At 38.2% G+C, this 6,111-nt stretch overlaps 2 pseudogenes; both read left to right on the forward strand.

Annotated features, from left to right (window-relative positions):
- Nucleotides 1–2,597: 2,597 nt before the first annotated feature.
- LOC129010748 (reticulon-4-interacting protein 1, mitochondrial-like) lies at nt 2,598–3,812 on the forward strand (annotated as a pseudogene).
- A 954-nt stretch (nt 3,813–4,766) lies between these two features.
- Nucleotides 4,767–4,867, forward strand: LOC129011012 (U6 spliceosomal RNA; annotated as a pseudogene).
- The last annotated feature ends 1,244 nt before the right edge of the window (nt 4,868–6,111 follow it).

Below are 6,111 nucleotides of genomic sequence, written 5' to 3' on the forward strand. Positions count from 1 at the left end.
ATGTGTGAGCCACCCTGCCCAGACAAATATCTAAATTATTTGACAAAAAATTTGATTACTATGAAACCACAAAAATTCTAGAAGATCCGAGGGCAGAATTTTTTTGTAACCTTGGAGAAACAAAAACTTTCCACTAAAAACTTATAGAACATTTAACTATATGATAGAGTAAATTTCCTGAAGACTATAAAATACCAAATTGATTTAAGAAGAGCTAGAATCTGACTAGAGCAATAATCATTAAATAATTGAAAAGGCACTGAGCACTTACGGGGGGCAACCTACAAGATGCTCTCAAATAAACTTTTGCCTCCTACTATCAGGCCTTATGTAGTCCCCTCTCTGAATCAGGGCTGAATCAGAGCTGGCCTAGTGACCAACAGAATAAGAAAAAAAGTGACAGTGTGTGACTTCCAAGAATAGGTCATTAAAAGACATTGTGTCTTTTATCATGCTCTTTTTAACTGCTTACTTTAGGGCAAGCTTGTTTAACCTGCAGCCTATGGGTGCATGTGGCCCAGAATGGCTTTGAATACGGCCAACACAAATTCATAAACTTTCTTAAAACATTATGAGATTTTTTTTTTTTTTTTTAGCTCATCAGTTATCATTAGTGCTAGTGTATTTTATGTGTTGCCTAAGACAATTCTCCTTCTTCCAATGTGGCCCGGGGAAGTCAAAAGATGGCTTCCCCGCAGTCTAGGGGAAGCCAGGCACCATGCTATGAGGACACTCAAGCAGTCCTGTGGAGAGACCCATGAGAAAAAGAACAGAGGTTCCTGGCCAATAGCCAGCACTGACTTGGCAGTCATGTTAGTGAGACATTTTGATCCACCAGCCACAATAAAGCTTTCTGATCGCTGTGGACCCAGCCAGCGTCTAAGTGCAACCTCATGAGAAACTTTAAGCCAGAACCACATAACTGAGCTGCTCCCAAATTACTGACTCACAGAATCAATGAGATAATGAATGGTTATTGTTGTTTTAGGCCATTGAGTTTTGGGATAATTTCTAACACAGCAATAGATAAACAATACAGAACTCTACCTCTACAAGAGGCACTAAACCAATATAGCTTTAATAAACTTCTTTTGGGCCTTCAAGAAATTGACCATATTTATGCTACTTAAATGCTTCTTGGGCAAAAAAAAAAGTATTTCTAATGCATTCTGTGAAATAAACATAACTCTGATATCAAAACCAGACCAGGTATAGTATCCAGACAAATAACCAAATAGAGAGATAGCCAGAAACCTAGAGAGACAAGCAATCAAACATTTAAGCTATCTCAGCTATGACCATATGTACAGGTATCTTAATTAAAATATTTGTAAAGTTGATCCAGCAGTGTATTAAGATAACAAAACATTATAATTAGAGTTTGATTGAATTAGTTCATCACTCAAAAAATGTACCATTGTAATTCACTACATTAGCATATCAATAAAGTTTATAATAATATCAATAGACAGTAAAAAAAACACTTGATAAAATTCAGCGGCAATTACATTGACCACATCTTAGTAAACTAAGATTAGAAATAAACCTGGAAAAGGGTGAAAGCAGAAACTCAATAAGTCCAACGCATAATGTAAATCATTCAAAGAATTCCTATTTAAGTTAGAAGAAAATCAAATATTTCCTCTAACAACACTATTATTGAAAAATTGTACTTGAAATTTTACCCAATTTAATTAACTCAGAAAAAGGGAAATATTAAGAAGGAAGAAACAAAACTGACTTTGAGAATATAGAGTTGAAACTATAGAACTAAGTCTATAGGTAAAATTAATCAAAAAAAGCAAAAGAGAGAGAAGTTAAGGGAGTTTAATATGGTGTCTCAATAAAAGGTCAATGTACAAAAATTAAAGAAATAATAAATTTGGAAATAACCTACAAAAAGTCTCATTTACAACAGCAGAAAAGTATAAAACACTTAGGAATAGAGATAACAATAAGTGGGTACACTTGTACTAAGAAAACTAGAGTGGCCAGGTGCAGTGGCTAACGCCTGTAATCTCAATACTTTGGGAGGCCAAGACAGGAGGACTGCTTAAGATTAGGAGTTTAAGACCAGCTTGGGCAACAAAGCAAGACCCTGTCTCTACAAAAAATAAAAATAAACTTTAAAAAATTAAAAAAGGAAAACTAGAAAACTGTTTTCAAAGATATAAAAGACATGAGTAAATTAAGAGAGACAGAACTTTCTGGAATGGACAAATAAACTATGCAAAGACTTTAAGTCTTTCAAATTAAGGTATAAATTCAATATAATTCCAAACAAAATCTTACCAATTTTTTGACATGACAAGCCAACTTGAAAGTTTACATGAAGGCAAGGAGATTCTCGGCCAAGGTCGCGGCAGCAGTCTGCAAGCGTTTGATTCTCTGGCATTGGATCGCGAGCAGTGTCTGCTTGTTCCACAGAGGGCTCCCAGGACAGGTTTGTTTAACTTCATTTTCGAATGCTCCATTTTGCATGCTCAATTTTGAAACTAGCCCATATGTTTGGCAGAATTTGACTGAATTCAGGGGTGAGAGTTTGATCCAGTCCAAGTGTATTTGAATTTGAGCATGCAGTTTGACCAGTGTTTACAATGGAATTTCTGAAGACTTGTGTACTTGGAAGAAATGCGTGTACTGCGGTTTGCTTCTGGAGAAGCAAAGTTGTCCAGAGGCCTTCCATTAGAAGGATTAGTACTACCTCTCCAAGGAGCACTGTCATGCCTGCTTGGGTGATAGATAAGTATGGGAAGAATGAAGTGCTTCGATTGACTCAGAACATGATGATACCTATCATATGCTATCCAAATGAAGTCATTGTAAAGTTCACCCTGGCAGTGTAAATCCTATGGACGTCAATATGAGAAGTGGTTATGGAGCTACAGCTTTAAATATGAAGCGTAATCCTTTACACATGAAAATCAAAGGAGAAGAATTTCCTCTGACTCTGGTTCGGGATGTCTCTGGCGTGATGATGGAATGTGGGCTTGACGTGAAGTACTTCAAGCCTGGAGATGAGGTCTGGGCTGCAGTTCCTCCTTGGAAACAAGGCACTCTTTCAGAGTTTGTTGTAGTCAGTGGAAACGAGGTCTCTCACAAACCCAAATCACTCACTCATCTATCAAGCTGCCTCTTCGCCATATGTGGCTCTCACAGCCTCATCTGCCATAAACAAAGTTGGTGGCCTGAATGACACGAATTGCACAGGAAGATGTGTTCAAATCTTAGGCGCTTCAGGTGGAGTTGGTAGTTTTGCTATACAGGTAATAAAAGCATGGGATGCTCATGTGACAGCAGTTTGCGCTCAAGATGCCAGTGAGCTTATAAAGAAGCTTGGGGCAGATGATGTAATTGATTACAAATTTGGAAGTGTGGAAGAGCAGTTGAAATCCTTAAAACCGTTTGATTTCATCCTTGGTAATGTTGGCGGATCCACTGAAACATGGGCTCCAGATTTTCTCAAGAAATGGTCAGGAGCCACCTATGTGACTTTGGTGAGTCCTTTCCTCCTGAACATGGACCGATTGGGCATAGCAGATGGCATGTTGCAGGCAGGAGTCACTATAGGTTCGAAGGCATTAAAGCATTTCTGGAAAGGAGTCCATTATTGCTGGGCGTTTTTCATGGCCAGTGGTCCACGTTTAGGTGACATTGCAGAACTGGTAGATGCGGGAAACATTGGACCAGTTATTGAACAAATCTTTCCTTTTTCTAAAGTTCTAGAAGCCTTCCTTAAGGTGGAAAGAGGACACACATGAGGAAAGACTGTAATTAATGTTGTTTCAATAAAAATGCAGTTTAGTGATTAAAAAAAAAAAGAAAGTTTATATGAAAGAGAAATTGGTTGGTAAAAGCTGCCTATTTTTGGAAATAAAAAAAATAGAGAAGGGAACCTTGTCCTACCAGATAATAAAACATGCTATAAAGCTATAGTAGTTAAAACAGTGTGGTATCAGTGCAGAAGAAAGTATCAACAAATAGTATCAATGTAATAGTAAGTTCGGAATAGACGTATGTTTGAATCATAATCCTGTTTATAATACAGGAAACATTTCAAATAAGCAAAAACTGAACTATTAAATAAATCTATTAAATAAATGGTGTTGAAATCATTGGCAATTCATCCAGAAAGAAAACTATACTAATATCCTTGCCTCAAAATATGCTATAAATGTTAAAAACAGAAGAACTGTGAAGAAAATACAGGGAATACTGTATATTCATAATCTCGGGTGAGGAAGACCACAAAAAAGATATGCACTTGACCACATAAAAATTTAAAAATTTGATACTAAGAAAGAGATCATAAATGATTTTTTTTTTTTTTTTTTGAGATAGGGTCTTGCTCTGTCACCCAGGCTGGAGTGGCACAATTATGGCTCACTGCAGCCTGGACCTCCCAGGTTCAAGCACTCCTTCCACCTCAGCCTCTCAAGTAACTGGAACTACAGGCATGCACCAACATGCCCAGCTTATTAGTGTACTTTTTGTAGAGACAGGGTCTCACTGTTTTGCCCAGGCTGGTCTCAAACTCTTGAGTTCAAGTGATCCTTCACACATAGCCTCCCAAAGTGCTAGGATTATAGGCATGAGCCACCATGCCCAGCCCATAAATAAAATTAATAGACAAATGACATGCTAGGAAGAAAAGAATTTGCAACATATTTTACAGACAAATATTAACATTCCTATTATACAAAAAGTTTCTATAAATCAAAAAGAAATATTTACCATCCTAGTTTAAAATATGGACAAAAGGGTGCTCATTTTGATAATATACATACTAAAATTGGAATGATACAGAGAAGACTGACATGGCCCTGCACAAAAATGACTACAAATGCATGAAGTGTTCCATATTTTTTCATTTATTTCTAAACATCTAAAGAGCATAAATTGCTTAAATCTTTAAAATTGAGCCAGAGGTAATTATATACCATATTATTATATATTATGTTATATTATATATATATGCATTTGAGATGGAATCATGCTCTGTTGCCCAGGCTACAGTGCAATGGTGCAATCTTGGCTCACTGCAACCTTCGCCTCCCTGATTCAAGCAATTCTCCTGCTTCAGCCTCCCGAATAGCTGGGATTACAGGCACTCGCCACCATACCCAGCAAATTTTTGTATTTTTAGTAGAGACAGTGTTTCACCATGTTGATCAGGTTGGTCTTGAACTCCTGACCTCAAGTGATCCACCCACCTCAGCCTTCCAAAGTGCTGGGAACACAGGTGTGAGCCACCGTGCCCAGCCTATATTTTTATATTATAAAAACATTAATAATAACAGCACACTGATGTTTAAAGGGAAAAATAAATATAACTTAAAATGTAAAGTCATTTCCATTACCTTTTTCTCCAGATTCCCTAAAACAGTGATTTCTCCCACATGACCCCAACTTCCTGTTTTGAGCAATGGAAACTTTCTTCAAACAAAAGCTTGTGCAGGATGTCTTTGTGAAATGCTGATGAGTGGCCGGGCTCCGTGGCTCACACCTGTAATCCCTGCACTTTGGGAGGCCGAGGCAGGTGAATCACCTGAGGTCAGGAGTTTGAGACCAGCCTGGCCAACATGGCGAAACCCCGTCTCTACCAAAAATGCAGAAAATAGCTGGATGTGGTGGCATGCACCTGTAATCCTAGCTACTGGGGAGGCAGAGGCAGGAGAATTGTTTGAACCCACGAGGTGGAGTTTGCAGTGAGCCAAGATCAGGACATTGCACTCCAGCCTGGGCAACAGAGAGACTCCATCTCAAAACAAGAAAAAAAGGAATGCTGATGAGCGAGGAGCTGATCTGGTTGAAACAGGAAACCTTCCTACCTTACTGCCTTGAAACTCCTACAACTCAGCTAAACATTTTTACTGTCACCAGAGAATTCCCTTTGTTCTTTAAACTACTGAAAGCTGGGCTTGCAACAGATTTCATTAAGTTTAATTTAGAGGAGAACACACAATAATCCACCATCTGTTAATGTCAAGATACTGGTATACAGTTGACCCTTGAACAACACTGGTTTGTGTTGCACAGTTCCACTTAGATGCAGATTTTGTTCCCCACTGCCATCCCTGAGACAGTTAGACCAACTCTTTTTCTTCCTCC

This window comes from Pongo pygmaeus, chromosome 10 (genome assembly GCF_028885625.2).
Source record: "Pongo pygmaeus isolate AG05252 chromosome 10, NHGRI_mPonPyg2-v2.0_pri, whole genome shotgun sequence".
Taxonomy (NCBI): Eukaryota; Metazoa; Chordata; class Mammalia; order Primates; family Hominidae; genus Pongo; species Pongo pygmaeus.